We start from the raw sequence: 16,164 nt of genomic DNA on the forward strand, positions 1-16,164 counted from the left end.
GCTGGGCGGCCCCCTTCAGAGACCCTCCTCCACACAGAGAGTTGGGCTGAGCTCTGACGGCTCCCAGGGCAGAGCAGCTCCTTGAGGGATGCTCCCACCCCTGAGAGCGTTCCCTGGGGCCTGGGTCAAAAGCCCAGCTCTGGGTCCGGCACAAGCCACTTGAGCGGGATGCTGGAATCGAGGGAGGGGGATGGTTCCCCAGCCTCGGCTAGATACGCCAGACGAGATCCGGCTGGTCTGTAATGCCTGTGTCTGTGAAGGGGAGTCCCAGGCAAGGTCCTTTCCCAGGGCTGTCGGATTATAGGCCCCGAAGCCTGAGGTGAAGGGGCCAGGAGAGCGAGGGGGTGACAGGGAAGCAGGGTCCAGTCAGTCAGGAGGCCAATGGGGCTGCCCACAGCCCTGTGCCCATTCCAACAGGCCATGTTGCCTCCCCGGGGTGTCAGTCCAGAGCGCAGCAGCACCCCCCTCAGCCCTGCCCAGGCAACACGGCAGTGGCAGCTTGGGCACCTGAGAACAGCCACAGAGACAAGGGGACCTGCGGGGTTGGGTCCTTGGAGCCACAGGCAGGGAGGACGAGGAGAAATCCCCTGCCCAGGAGCTGGCACAAGGCAGTAGGCACGACAGTCTGGATTTCTAACCCAAGGGACAGAGCCATTTCCCTGCGGGCGCTGTGCTGAAGGAATCAGAGGAGGGGACTCATAGAGACATGCTCCTTCAGTGAGTGCTGACCCCAATGCCCCAGTGTGACACTAGAGGGCACTGTGCAGTAGGGCATGGGGGACGGAGGACCTCTCTCCCCCCTGCACCAGTGCTGATCCCTCTGTGGTGCTGGGCCTGCTGTTTGCCTGGATTAGACCCATAACCCCACAATCCAGCCCTCCACCCCAGTGCCACAAGCATTGAGGTTTTAGGCCACATTTCAGCTAGGGCCACTGGTTAATTATATTCCACCATAGTAAATTCTCTCAGATGTTCACACTGGACACAAGATTCTTGTCCCATGCTGTAATATTGTTCTGTGCTGTTAGACAGCTGCCATGCCATGCCCCAGAGGTGGCTGCATATCAGAGCTGGCTGAGTGAGCTCCATGCAGCGGTGTTTTGTGGCTGTTAGGCAGCTGCCATGTCCTGCCCCAGGGGTGGCCGCATATCAGTGCTGGGTGAGTGAGCTCCATGCAGTAGTGTTGTGTTGCTGTTAGGCAGCTGCCATGCCCTACCCCAGAGGTGGCTGCATATCAGTGCTGGGTGAGTGAGTTCCATGCACTGGTGTTGTGTGGCTGTTAAGCACCTTCAGTACTGGGTGCAATGACCAATTTTACCCACTTCCCCGCGAGGCTCTAGCAGTGTGAAATGTTCTGTGGCCCTGGGCTGGAAGCAGAGCCCCCCAGCAGGGATGGGTGACACTGGCTGACCTGATGGCTGCAGCCCGAGGGGGCCCTGCTGCGATCTCATTATGCAGTGGTATGAAAACACATGGAGCTGGGATTAGGGTATTTGTGAAACACCCCATGGATGGCAGGGGGCCAGAGGCAGCCAGCAACACCCAGCATCAGGCCTGCATGGAGCACACAGAAAGACCAGCTCAGCCATGGTGTCTGCCCAGGGGCACCAACCTACATAGACACAGATGCCCACCTTCTCCCAGGGGCAAATGCCGGGGGGTGGGGCAGATATGAGAGAGAGACTCATCCCTCACTAACCACATGCTCTCTCTGTTTGGGTCAGGGTCTCATTAATGTCCCTGGCTGAGTCTAACCCCTCCATGGCTTTGCTCCAGCTGCTTGCACCCTGTTCCTTTACCCAATCTCCCCACATGTGCCCCCGGATGCATTCCTAGCCTCCTCCCCAGAGCACCCCCTGCTGGGAGAAGTTGGGACTGGTGCAGCTGGGAGCTTCCTGTCCCGCCAACGCTGCTGTCCTGCTCCCTGCAGTGCACCCCCTGCTGGGCGAGGCCAGGCCTGGTGCTGCAGTGAATGCTGCCTAGCCAGCACCTCCTACACCATTCCCAGTGGCAGCCGTGGCAGCCTTCCAAACAGCTGTAGCTCTCGGTTCACATCATCTAGGAACTGGAGCTGGCAGCCACGCAGGAACCGATTCTGGCCTCCCTCGGCCGGAGCAGGCAGCAGATCCCTGCATTGCAGAGCAGAAGCGAGTGCGGCCAGGCTGCTCTTTCCTCTTGTGCCCTAAAGTGCAGCTAGAAGCCAGGGCCCCATTGTCACACCTTTGCCTGGGGCCCCACCAGCAACCAGATGGGCAAACCCAAGGGTCTGGAACTGCTTGCTCATCTACTCCCAGCTGCCATTTCTCTGACAGTCTCTCTCCCCCCCCCCCACCCCCGTCCCCCCATGGAGGAAGTGAAAGTGCCCAGTTCCTCCTTTCGATCTTACTCCTACCCTGCTCTGATCATGCTGGGTTTGGGTGGCCCCCGCTGACAGGGCAGGGTAGCGGAGGTGGGAGGAAGGCCAGATGGGCTGTCCCTGTGGGCAACACAGGAGTGGCTGTGGGGGTTGGAGGGAAGCAGGCTTAGGGCTCTGCAGGAGCCAGGCTCAGGGGTGTGGAAAGGGGGCAAGGAGCCAGATTGGGGGCTGCACCCCCTGGCAGCTGGTTGCAAAGTCTGTGTGGTTCTTTAGATGCTTCTTTTTCACTTCCCAGAACCCCAGATGCCAGCAGTGCAGAAACACATAAATGACCCTGCAATAACAAACCAGCGAGTGCAGCCTGGCATTGCTGGGTGACCCTACAATAACAAAGAGGCCAGTGCAACCATTCATTGCAAGGTGACCCTACAATAACAAACGGCCAGTGCAACCATTCATTGCAAGGTGACCCTACAATAACAAAGCAGCCAGTGCAGCTGCAGGGTGACCCTACAATAACAAAGCAGCCAGTGCAGCCATTCATTGCAAGGTGACCCTACAATAACAAAGCGGCCAGTGCAGCTGCAGGGTGACCCTACAATAACAAGCGGCCAGTGCAACCATTCATTGCAAGGTGACCCTACAATAACAAGCGGCTAGTGCAGCCATTCATTGCAAGGTGACCCTACAATAACAAAGCAGCCAGTGCAGCTGCAGGGTGACCCTACAATAACAAGCGGCCAGTGCAGCCATTCATTGCAGGGTGACCCTACAATAACAAACGGTCAGTGCAGTCCAGGGTAACTAAGTCTCCAGTGTGAAGGGAGGATGGTGAATGGGGCTGGTGGGAATGGAGCTGCTCTGCCGGGACAAGGGCAGGGGATCTCATTTGAGGATGGGAACTGGACTCCCCCTTGGAGTCAGAGGTTCTGTCCCTGGGCCTGGGCCTGGGCCCTGCAGGGGAGGCAGGAGCTGCCCTGGTGGCCCTCTGCTCTGTGCAGCTTTGTTGGGAAGAAGGGGAACCGGCTAAACCCCAGTCCAGGTGCAGGCTGAGAATCAGGGGCCGGCTCCCGTTTACACTAGGAGAGGATCCGGAATCGTCTCCCCCCGGCTTACCGCAGCCCCTCAGAAATGAGGTGAAACCAGCTGCAAAATGCAGCCGGCCGGGACGGGTCCGTTTCACTTTGTGCCGGGAGCCGGCTGCGGGGGTCCCGGCGTGTGGGGGTGGCCAAGCCCCGGGAAGGGGTCAGGACTGGGCTATGTCCAAAGGCCCCTGGGCTGGTCCCCGGAGCTCGGTGCCGGGGCTGGAGGGTTGCGGGGAGGGGCGGCGCGTGGCAGGGCCGCGGGAGGCGAAGGGTTAAATGCCTCGGCGGCGGTGCCAGCCCGGCGAGCGAGGGGGGTGCAACAAAGGCGCCTTCTCTGCCTCCCGCACGCTCGCTCGCTCGCTCCCCGGCGCTGACATCAGCGGGCGCTCGCTGCCTCCGGGAGGCGAGTCCAGATCGCGCCAGGCGCGGCGGGACCGCCCCAGCCCCGAGCTCCAGCCCCAGCCGAGCCGTCCGCAGCCGGAGCCGGTGAGTTGCTGCTGCCGGGGAGGAGAGAGCGGGGCGCGGGGGATGGTCCTCGCGGGGCGCCCTTGGCGGGCTGGGGGGGATCGGGGCTTGAGTCCCCGCTCGGTCACCGGGTCCCAGGCGCTGGCTCCCAGCGCCCGCCCCGGGGCAGCCGCCGGCTCCATGCGGACTCAGAGCCCGGAGCGTCCGGCCGCATGCGGCTGGCGGGGACCCACCCTGCGCCGGGGAGGCGCGCCCGGCTGAGGCAGCGCCCTGCCAGCTCCAGCTGCCGCTCCCCGCACACACCCCGCTCAGCTCTGGACGGGACCCCCCCCCCGCACACACACACCCCTCCCCGCACACACCCCGCTCAGCTCTGGACGGGACCCCCCCCCCGCACACACACACCCCGCACACACCCCGCTCAGCTCTGGACGGGACCCCCCCCCCCCCGCACACACACACCCCGCACACACCCCGCTCAGCTCTGGACGGGACCCCCCCCCCCGCACACACACACCCCGCGCACACCGCTCAGCTCTAGACGGGACCCCCCCCTGCACACACACCCCTCCCCGCACACACACCGCTCAGCTCTGGACGGGACCCCCCCCCCCCGCACATACACACCCCTCTCACACCGCTCAGCTCTAGACGGGACCCCCCCCTGCACACACACCCCTCCCCGCACACACACCGCTCAGCTCTGGACGGGACCCCCCCCCCCCGCACATACACACACACCCCGCGCACACACCGCTCAGCTCTGGACGGGACCACCCCCCCCCCCGCACACACACACCCCTCCCCGCACACACACCGCTCAGCTCTGGACGGGACCCCCCCCCGCACATACACACCCCTCCCCGCACACACACCGCTCAGCTCTGGACGGGACCCCCCCCCCCGCACACACACCCCGGGCGGGACCTCCCCCCCGTGCACACACACCCCGCACACAAACCGCTCAGCCCGGGGCGGGACCCCCATACACGTGCTGCTCCCGGTGGAACGTGCCGCCTGCCCTGGAGTCAGCCCTGCCGCTACCCCCTTGGGGCACCAGGCTCCGCATTCTTCCCTGGTGCCTAGCTGGGGCAGCCCCCCAGCCCCTGGCCTCGGGCTAGGGTGATGCCAGCTGCTGTCCCGCTTCCTTGTGCTCGGTGCTGTACAAACCCGGCCCCCAACCGGGAGAGTCACCAGCCTCCTTCTGCGGCTTCTCCTATGGGGAGCCCCCATCCCCCGGCAGCTGCTCGTGCACCCCGGGCTCCCCCAGCGGCCAGCTTCCATTCCCCCGGCTGCCCTTGCTAGTGGGGGCCGGATGGGGGGTTGCAGGGCTGCCCAGAGGGGAAATGGTGAAATCTAGAGGGGGTGGGGAACTGGCCACTCCATGACTCCGGGCATGATTCAGTGGCTGGGCCTGGAGGCTGCTGGCTGCCTGCTGCTGGGCTGTTTCACAGCCCAGGTCTGCTGCTGGGGCCCCATTCAAGGGAAACCTCTGGGCAGCTGGCAAGTTGGCCCAGGGAGACAGCCCCAAAGCCCCAAGGTGTGTGGAAAAGAGCTGGGCGCCTTGGATTCAGTAGCCCCCCACCTCTGCCCCCGGCCCGACTCATTTTATCTCCCAGGTCTGCTTCCCGGGGGAGCTGGCTGGGGCAGGGACCCTGGGTCGGGGCACAAGGGGGCCCTGCTCTGGACTGGACTCTCCAGGGCACATGGGGGTGAGGGCGCTGATGCCTTGCAGAGCCCTGGGAGATGTGCTGGTGAAAGGGACTCAGGCAGAGCAAGGCGGAGCCTGGTCACGGCCGGCTGGGGAAAGGTGAGAGGGGGCAAAGGATGTGTTGGGGCACTGTGCTCCCCCGCACAGGGGGGTGCGTCTCCAGCCAAGCTCCTGGCTGTTCAGTCTCCCTCTAAATGCTGTTTACTAGAGTGGGGTAGGTTGGGCCGGTCTCCCAGCTGTGTCTGATCTCTGGTCGCTAGAAGCAACAGCGGGTTAGGGGCCAGTCTGAGGCCGCTGGGGTTCAGGGTTAGATCTGGGAAAACTGGGGGTCAGGTCACCTCGGTTCCATCTCCAGCCCTGGAGGAGCATGGGGTCTAGAGGCTTGGGCACAGGGTGGAGTCGGGACACTTGGGTTCTGTCCCCTCCTCTGCTGCTGACTCGGTGTGTGACCTTGGGCATGTCATGTCCTCCGTGCCTCAGTTTACCCTTCCATCACATTGGGCTGAGGACACTGAGCTGTGCCTTGGGGGAGGGAGCTATTTCTAGAGGGTCTCTGCCTGTGGGTGGAAGGTGTTGGAGGACTGTTATTTTTGACCCTCTGGGACTCCTCTGGTTGCTGCGAATCTGCCATTCCTGGGCTGGAGTCTCCTGCACGTGAGCGGCCAAGCCCACTGAAATGGAAAGGTCTCTGGTGCTGGGGGACTGATCTGTGGCTTGGGGGAAATATTTAGGGCCTGATCCTCATTTGCTCCAAGGCTCCCACAGCCCCCTCTGTCCGGAATGGTAATTGACAAACCCCCTCTGTCCTGTAAAGGACAACTGGGGGCCCTATGCCTCTAGCTCTAGAGATGGCCCCACACCCCACCCACCCTCTCCTGGTGCTCACCCCCCCCCCCCCCAAGCCGACACTTGGACAGCAGGGGAAGTGCGTGTATGGAGAGCAAGACTCCAGCTAGATCTGCTCCAGCTCCTGGTCTGGATGTGCTCGAGCGCCCAGGCGACCCAACCCCTCCATTATCCAAGGCCCCTGCCGGCTGATTTTGGTGCTGACCACATTCTGCACGGGCTACCCACAGGCACGTGCAGGCTGCCTCGCCCAGAGCTCAGTGCCCACTATCAGGGTGGGATGTTCCAAAGCCCTCGGCTCCCAGCCAGGCACCTGGAACCAGCTTTTTGCTCTGTGCCCAGGGTGCTGAACATCTGGGGCCCTCCTCTCCAGTGCGCTGTCCCCTCTCTAATCCTCTGGCTCATTGGCCCTCTGCAGAGGGTACCAGTTCACTTGCCCCACTGCCCCCCAGCAAAAGGGGCTGCGGCCGCAATACAAAGTGACTCTGCCTGGAGAGGCGGGTTTGCAGAGAGCACGATCTGAAAATCTGCCTTCTTTGAGACACCCCAAACTGGGGCTCCTAAGCCCCCCACCACTTGGGAAACCCACTAGCCTGAGCGTGCTCACCATGCAAACAGAGATCACAGGGCCCTTGTCTTTTTGTTCCCTCCCTTCCACCCCCAATGCCCAGCATCCTTCTACCCTTCCCCCCACCCTGGACTGGTGGATAGTAGCTGCATCCTTCCTAGGGTAGCGACAGCCGCCCTCCTACAGGGGATGGTGCTGGGGCCGTGGGAAGAAGGAGCCCCGCTGAGAAGAGCAGAAAGGCAGAGGACACTGGGTCTCAGTCACGCTCTAGCCAGTGGCACTCAACCCTGCCCCATGTGCATTACTGAGGGAGGAGCTGGTGGATTAACTCCAGCACCAGGACTCCAGCTAGATCTACTCCAGCTCCTGGTCTGGATGTGCTTGTGCACCCAGTTCACAGGACCCCAGGTGACCCAACCTCTCCATCCAATGCCTGGACATGCCCCTGGGGTCGCTTGTCTCAGAGCCCAGCCCAGTGGCAGGGCTGCCAAGATCCCTCGAGAGCAGCCATCCGGGCCTTGCTGTGGCCGCTGCAGAGTGGCCATGCTGCCACGTCCCGGTGTGGTGGCAAACACAGGGGCTGGGGAGGGCTTCGGCAGAGAGATTAAGGGCAGATTTTGCAGATTTCCCAGCTGTCCAGGAAAGGGGAGAGATGGTAGAAAGGGAGCAGGGAAGGGACAGATTGGGTGAGTGTGATGCGGGCGTTGGCCGGGCTGCATCATGTGATGGGCAGCAGAAAGTTGCAGGGCTGTAGTCTCCTCCCTTCGCCGGCACCCCGTGCCTTCGATGATTAAACCATCGCGTCGGAAATTGCTAGCAGCTCTCCGCACATCCCGTCCGCATGCCTCATCTGCACACACGGCTGCTTCCCAGTCCCCACCCCAGCGTGATCACTGCTTCTCTCTCCCCAGAGCCGTACCCAGCCCTCTCCCAGCAGGGCACATACCTGTGCAAGCCGGCAAGGGGGGGGCCGACTTACCCAGCCCCCCCCCCAGCGCTCCGCCCCCCTCCGTTGGCTGTTTTGGCTTTTCAGAGCTGAGCTATTTTGAAGCAGATCAGCTAGCTCGAAACCCTGAGCCCCAGCCTCCTTCTGTGGGAAGCAAGTTGCTCCCTGGGAACCTCGCTGCTGGGAGTCGACTCCTTTCTCCTTCCATCACCAACAGCCCGTGTTCACCATGGGAGAGGGCTGCAGGCCAGCCGGAGTTCTGACTGTGTGTGCAACAGCATCGAGACACCCCCAGGGCACAGCATAGGCGTGCTCCCTGCTCCCAAGAGTCTGAATAAACCAGACAGACAAGCATGGGAGGGGAAACTGAGGCCCAGAGAGGAGGCGTGGCCTGTCCTAGGCTAGCCAGGTTTAGAAACCAGGTCTGCCGAGTCCCAGCTCTGTGCCTCCCCATCGTATCTCTGTCTGTGCCACACTTGTGATAACAGACCTCTGTGGGGGCCCCAGCAGGACTTTTGGTGTTAAAGACACTGTCGTCTGCCACTTAAGCTGAAGGAGCAGCCTTGTTAGCAGGCGGTAGTAGTATGGCCTTATCCTCATGCTGCCCAGCCACTAGAGGGAGACATGTCACACATACCATCCGCACCAAAGCTGCAAACGCAGGGGAAACTGTAGAGACATTCACCAGGAGTTTGACAGCGGAGGAGCTGAAAAGTGCCAGGGTATCCCGTCATCCATGTCGTGGGTCCCCGCCCTGTGCGGAGCGTGGGTGGGGGGCTCCCTTCTTCACCATGCTTGAAATGCAGTTGTCCTCCCAGAGCAGCTTTCATGTTAGGTATCAGGGTCAGCTGGAGATCTTTACCTTGGTACTGGGTGCTAAGGAGTCATCATGGGGGGAGTTTGCTGGGGAGGGGTGGGAGGGATCTGGGGCATCCGTGGAGGCTGGGTCTGAAAGCACATGGCTACCAAGGATGCCCAGCGTCCACTTTGCCAGTCTAATTCCATCCACCACGCTGCCGGGCAGCCCTCCTGTGTTAGCAGGATCAAGGCAGATCTCTCCGCACTGAGTGAGGGGGCAGGGAACAGCTGGCTGGGGTATGTTGTACCTGACCCTGCCCTGCATATTCCTCATCTGCGGTGGGTGTCCCATCTCTGGTCTGGTCACCTGGAGTCTCTTGCTAACAGAACCCAGGTAAAAGTATCAGGCAGAGTCTATGGAATTGTAATGATGCTTCCTGCAGCCCCTGGCCTCTGAGCACTTCCCAGGGCTTTAGGAGCGGTCATTAAGGCCTGCGTGGCGGATGCCAGGGAGTGTCCTTATTTCCATATTACCAAGAGGGAAACTGAGGCACGGTCTCCTCAAAGCATCTCCTACGGCTGCACCCTTGCACTGCCAGGGTGCAGCCAGGGCCCATCTGTCCTGTCTCCTGCTGCAGCCAGCACCTACGGCTTCAGAGGAAGAAGCACAAGACTCTGCAGTGATGAGAGAAGTTGCCCATATTCCCTCCTGTCCCCTTGGCTCCTGCCCTGATACATGACACTTCTGGTTATTTACATCGAAAATATTCTGCTGATGGGCTTCTGGTTTCTCCACCAAAGAGAGTTGGCCGATCACATCAGGCATTTTCATTTCCCTTCCCCTGTCACTAGGCTGGATGAAATGGCTCATGAGAGAGCACATCCTGTCCCCCGTTTTTCCTGGGTGGGGAGCAAGAAGGGGGGTTGGGGAGACGACATCTGGCTGCCGTAACCACTAGCACTGGGTGAATCATTGTTTTCTTTTTTGCTCGGTGTGTCCCCTTCCCCTCCTTACATGCTGGTAAGTTAGAAAAGTCGGGGTGGGGATGGAAGGTGCTTTATGTTGGGCAGAAGTCGAACATTTTCAAAATGACTGGTGAAACAAGAAAGCAACAAACAGTCCTGCCATTTTAAGTCAAACAAAACATTTTTGCTGTGCCAAAGATCAGCATGATTCGGGTCAGTGGGAGCATTGTTTGATAGTTCTGTGTTTTCCTAAATGAAATCGTAGGGAATTCTGAACAGTCATTTTTCAAATTGGAAAAAAAATGAATCTCCTCTTTGCCTTCACACCCCCAAATGTGTTCGGTGCGAAGCAAATGATTCCAGTGAAAGTGACTCAAAATTGGTTGAATTGTCATTTACCTCTTACTTCCCCCCCACACCAAAGTTTTAGCCAAAAGTGTCCATCCTTTTCTACTGGTTGCTGAGAAAGGACCAGATAAGGGTGGATTTGCTAACGCAGCGGGCACATGTTTTAAGCTGCGGTGAAGTGAGCTGGGAAACCCCTTCCTGTTTTGTGTAGTTCCCCCTTTGGTTTTCAATATTTTCTTCTGGCCGGAGGAAGTGAGATCTAGGGCTTAAAGCAGGGGGCAGGAACATGTGGAGTCTATTTCCATCTCTTGGAGGAAGGGGTCTCATTAAATCGCAGGGGCCTGCGCTCTACTGGCTTAAGCAGGTGGCTGACAGTAAGAACTGGTTTCTATTCTTGATTCTGCTGTAGGTTTTCCGCAAACCCTTGGGTGAGTCACCCTCTGACTCAGTTTCCTTATCCATTTGACATATGACTGATGGTCCTGCTTAGGCTCAGTTCAGGAATGTTTGGAAAGTTCTTGGAGAAAAGTGACTGCATCAGTGCAACATCTTGTGCCGAGCTGGCCTAGTGTGCGAGTGACTCCCACCGCCCTCTACTGGATGAATTACAGCTGCTCTTCTATGTGTCATAGGCCCTGTAGTGCTAACAGCTGATGGTGATTCCCTGGCAGCGGGCTATGTTTTTGAAGGAGCATCTGAATTTCCCCCAGTATGTAGCATGGCGACTGGCCTCTTCTGGGGACAATCTGAACTGCCGCATGAGCAGCTGCCCCAGAAACAGTTAACACATCAGGCTTGTCTCTGAAAGGCTTCTCTCTCCGGGTGTCAGTGCTGGGCTTGCAGAACAGGCCTGCCAGTCATTGGGCATTGTCCCGGGGATTTGGGTGCTTGGGATCACCGAATAAAAGGCCCATTGTTTGGGGCACGTACCAACCTCGCCCCCCCCCCCCCCCCCACTCTGCTCTTCTTTTGTTTGTGTCTCTGAGCTTTTCTGCATTGCTCCAGCAGCCGATCGGACATTCCATTTCATTTCCGGGGGGGAGGAGGGGTGCTTGCTGGAGGATTTGCATTGACTGTCCAAGTTAGATCCAAAGTTTGTGTGTGGTGGGGGCGGAGAGAACAGCACATGGGGCATGTGAAGAGCATGAGGAAGACTGCTTCTCGGGGCACAGGGTGAGAGAGTGAGACCAGAGGAAGGAAGGAAAGAAAGATGGGGAAAGAATGAAGGAATGGGAAAGAGAGAGAATCGGCTCCGTTGCCTGGCTCGGTTTAATATTATTTCCAGCTGTCGGGAGGAAACTCGAACCTGCCAGTGCTCTCGGCAGACACAGGGGATCCCAGTCCAGGGTCAGGTTCAACATTCCACATCTGCTACAGTGGGAATTCTGCTGAGCCACATCCCCCGCCCAAAGCTAGGGCACTCCCTCTCCGGAGTCACATGCCCTGGGGTGGGTGAGTCCTGGGTCCACAGTGTCTGTTTCTCCAGGCTCTATGATACTTGCAAGGAAGCAGCTGGCCTGGGAGGTCTCTGGCTCTTGGTCGGGGGAAGCAGGGCAGGAGGAAGCAGCATGGAAGGAACCAGGAGGCATGCAGCAACTGGCACTCCTGAGGTGTCCAGCGCTATCCTCCACCTGGGAACTTGGCGAGCCATTGGTTTGTGTAGCTCCCCATCTTCCTTGCATCCTTATTAAGTTTGCAGATGATACCAAGTTGGGAGGGGTTGCGACTGCTCTGGAGGATAGGGTCATAATTCAAAATGACCTGGACAAATTGGAGAAATGGTCTGAGGTAAACAGGATGAAGTTTAATAAAGACAAATGCAAAGTGCTCAACTTAGGAAGGAACAATCAGTTTCACACATACAGAATGGGAAGCGACTGTCTAGGAAGGAGTACGGTAGAAAGGGTATGTCTACACTACCCTCCTAGTTCGAACTAGGAGGGTAATGTAGGCATACCACACTTGAATTTCCCGGGCTTCATTTGCATAAGCGGGGAGCCGCCATTTTTAAAACCCCACTGGTTCGAACCCCGTGCAGCGCGGCTACACGGGGCTCAAACTAGGATTCCTATTCCGAACTACCGGTACACCTCGTGGAACCTAGTTCGAGCCCCGTGTAGCCGCGCTGCACAGGGTTCGAACCAGCGGGGTTTTAAAAATGGCGGCTCCCTGCTTATGCAAATGAAGCCCGGGAAATTCAAATCCCGGGCTTCATTTGCAAGTGCGGCATGCCTACATTATCCCGCTAGTTCGAACTAGCGGGGTAGTGTAGACATACCCAGAGGGATCTAGGGGTTATAGTGGACCACAAGTTGAATATGAGTCAGTAGGGTGACGCTGTTGCAAAAAAAGCAGACATGATTCTGGGATGCATTAACAGGTGTGTTGTGAGCAAGTCACGAGAAGTCATTCTTCCGCTCTACTCTGTGCTGGTTAGGCCTCAATTGGAGTATTGTGTCCAGTTCTGGGCATCACATTTCAAGAAAGATGTGGAGAAATTGGAGAGGGTCCAGAGAAGAGCAACAAGAATGATTAAAGGTCTAGAGAACATGACTTATGAAGGAAGGCTGAAGGAACTGGGTTTGTTTAGGTTAGAAAAGAGAAGATTGAGGGGGGCATGATAGCCGTTTTCAGGTATCTAAAAGGGTGTCATAAGGAGGAGGGAGAAAACTTGTTCATCTTGGCCTCTGAGGATAGAACAAGAAGCAATGGGCTTAAACTGCAGCAAGGGAGGTTAAGGTTGGACATTAGGAAAAAGTTCCTAACGGTCAGGGTGGTCAAACACTGGAATAAATTGCCCAGGGAGGTTGTGGAATCCCCATCTCTGGAGATATTTAAAAGTAGGTTAGATAAATGTCTATCAGGGATGGTCTAGACAGTATTTGGTCCTGCCATGAGAGCAGGGGACTGGACTCGATGACCTCTCGAGGGCCCTTCCAGTCCTAGTATTCTGTGATTCTATGATTCTGTCCTGCGCCTTGCCAGCCACCCAGTGCAGGCAGTGGAAGGGAAACACATGGTGCTGTGAGACAAAGGAGCTGGTGGGGGCCATCGCATGGCAAGTAATGGAGCTTTTGGAGGGGGGCTCCCACAACCCCTCAGTCACAGTGACCCCCCCCCCCATGATGCTTCAGCAGCATCAGGTGGTGGGTAGGAACGGCCCCATGAGAGTCCCCCTGGGGTGGCACGAAGGGTCTGGCCCCACCCAGCTGGAATGGCCTGGGTCTTGCCAGTTCTCCGCTTGCTGGGATCATAGAGGCACTACGAGGAGCAGAGCATAGAACAGAGCAGCCTCAAGGCTGCTCTAACTGACCCTGGAGCCCTAGAATATGAAGAGTGCAAAGGTGGCTCCAAGTCTTCTGCCCTGGTGCAGGTCGGGAGCTGACTGAGAATCAGGCCCTAGACTCCCAGCTCTCACTCCATAGAGCTCTCAGGGCAACAGGGTGGGTGTCTTGTTAATGGGAAGATGCTGAAGGGAACTGAGGCTATGTCTATAGAGCAGCATTACTGATGTTATTCTAAAATAGCATGGTCTGGGTCTGCACCGCAAGCCGTTATTTCTACATAATGTCGAGTGGACTTCAAACTCTGACTCCCATAACCCTCATTTCACAAGGAGTATGGGAAGTCGGAGGAAGAGGGCTCTAACTCGGACTTCCTGCTGTGTAGACAGCGCCAAAAGCCGAAACAAGCTACTTTGATTTAAGCTACACAATTTGACATAAAGCTTATTTCAGCCTGCTATGCAGACGTGCCCTAAGAGACCAGCCAGAGAAATAGGGAGGGGAGGGAAGTAAAAACTGGCTCTGTTAGAGAGAGAGAGAGGCCACGACAAGGGTCCGCCAGCAGAGAGATGGATTCATTGTGTGCTGTAACCAGGATCCAGCTGCAGAAAATTTCCCAAGGTAATCTTGGGGGGGAGGTAAACTGAGGCACGGAGCAGGGATGGGACTTGCCCAAGGCCATCCAGCAGAGCAGTGGCACAGGTGGAACCCAGGTTTCCAGATTCCCAGGCCAGGCATGGAGCCAAGCTGCTCCAGTGTAGAGCTGGCTGCGTGATGGTTGCCTAATTCACTCCCTTCCAAGAGTTGCTTTGAGCTGCTTGCTTTCCCGTCTCTTGTGACCTCGCCTTGGCGGAAGGGGGCCCACTGGAGTGATGCAGCAGGTGGTGTGCACAAAGGGGCAGAGGCTGTCGAGCCTACCAGACATCTAGCTGGTGTGCAGGAGGCAGTGTGGAGCAGTGCTTAAAGTCGGGTAGGGATGTCAGACCTCTGGGTTCTCGTGCCAGCTTTCCCCAGGGCTGGCTGGACCTCGGGGAGTTGCTTCTCCTCCCTTGTTCTTTGCAAAGCTGGATGGAAAACAAACATTTTTGCTGCAATATTTGCTGTTATTCATCAGAATTCAAAATGGAAACCGTGCTGCGGGTGGGCATGGAGGGGCCCCAGCAAAGCAGCAGGGAGAAGGGAGTGTGTACAGCGACACCCCCCCCCCCCCCCCCGGCGAACCAGCCAGCCACATGGTGCCTTTATAGTTCAGACACTGGCTTATTTTCCACGTCACACGTCTTTGTTGTTTTCCAAAAAAACTGCTTCTGGGGCGATTGGTTGTGTAACAAATGGTGCTTTGCCACTGGGATGGCAGCTCACCAGGGCCCGGGCGCTCTTCCATGGCTTCCTGCTGGCAAATTGGCTCAACACCCGCTTCGCTGCTTCTGGAGGCATCTTCCTCCAGGGAGAATTGCTCTGTGCAGGTGTGGGAGGAGAGGAGGGCAGCAGGGAGCAGGACACTGACTCCTGAGCTGGGTGTCATAGGATCTGGCATCAAGGGACCGTTGTGGTCATCTAGTCTGACCTCCTGGGTTCCCGCGCACCGTTACTTCCAGTTTGGACCAGAGCAGATCCATCCCGTCTTGATTTAAAGGGGACCAGGGGATGGAGAAGCCACTGTGATCCTTGGTCACCATTGTACCTGGTCACTCCAAACCACAGCCAAGACTGGGTGGTGTTCCTGCCTCAACTACTTCTGCAGAAGTACCGGGCGCTGGCAGGAGTCCCAGGATCAGGGAGCATCCATGTTTGTGCAGGCTTTGCACATTTCCATCTGGGGTTGTACCCCAGCTTCCACTCAGTCAGACTGTTGCTGGTCTTTGCCGCCGCAGCTCACTTGCACCGCAGTTTCTATCCAAGACCAGCGTTGGGAGGGAGGTGTTTTGAAAACACCAGCTTCTCCGTGGTTCTCGGCACCGTCCTGGCCATTGAAAATGTGACCCTGCTTTCCCATCAGAATTTGTCTAGCTTTGTCCCGTAGGAGGCGCCCAGCCGGAGCAGATGAAACAGACTCTACACGGCAGTGTTATTTCGGAATAACTGGCGTTATTCTGAAATAACATAGTCTGCGTCTACACTACAAGCGGTCATTTCGACGTAATGTCAAAATAATGTCGAGCAGGAAGACTTCTTACTCCAACTCCTGTAACCCTCATTTTACGAGGAGGCCGGGAAGTCGGAGGAAGAGGGCTCTAATTCAGACTTCCTGCAGTATAGACAGCGTCAAAAGCCGAAATAAGCTGTTTCAACTTCAGCTACGCAATGGATGTAGCTCAAGTTGCGTAGCGTTTTTCGGCTGTAGCCCTGCTGTGTAGACATGATCCTTTTTTGAGTTATTTTCCTTGTCCCATGTTACACACCAAAGGGGGAGCGTCACCACTTAGACTGTCAGCTCTTTGGAGCAGAGACTGTGTTTGTACAGCACCTAACACCCTGGAGTCCTGCCCCATAGTGAGAGCATCTACTGATCCATAGCACCGCCCTCCCTGTCCCAGATAGAGGTGCCAGTGTAGACAGAGACTAAGACAGAGACTGGAGCCCAAGTGTAACAAGGGCTTTGAGGATCTGAGTGGCACCGAAATTTTGGACTTGGGTGCCTAAGGGTATGTCTACACTACCCCGCTAGTTCGAACTAGGAGGGTAATGTAGGCATACCGCACTTGCAAATGAAGCCCGGGATTTGAATTTCCCGGGCTTCATTTGCATAAGCGGGGAGCCGCCATTTTTAAATCCCCGCTTGTTCGAACCC

At 57.6% G+C, this 16,164-nt stretch overlaps 1 protein-coding gene across 1 annotated transcript in view; it reads left to right on the forward strand.

The window, feature by feature from the left end:
- The first annotated feature begins 3,726 nt into the window (after positions 1-3,726).
- PEA15 (proliferation and apoptosis adaptor protein 15) overlaps positions 3,727-16,164 on the forward strand; it is a 42,986-nt gene continuing 30,548 nt past the window's right edge. The window contains exon 1 of the mRNA XM_075907238.1: positions 3,727-3,927. The gene's annotated coding sequence lies outside the window, so the exon portion shown is untranslated. The remainder of the gene's footprint in view (positions 3,928-16,164) is intronic.

The sequence above is a fragment of the Pelodiscus sinensis genome, chromosome 24 (assembly GCF_049634645.1).
Source record: "Pelodiscus sinensis isolate JC-2024 chromosome 24, ASM4963464v1, whole genome shotgun sequence".
Classification (NCBI taxonomy): Eukaryota; Metazoa; Chordata; order Testudines; family Trionychidae; genus Pelodiscus; species Pelodiscus sinensis.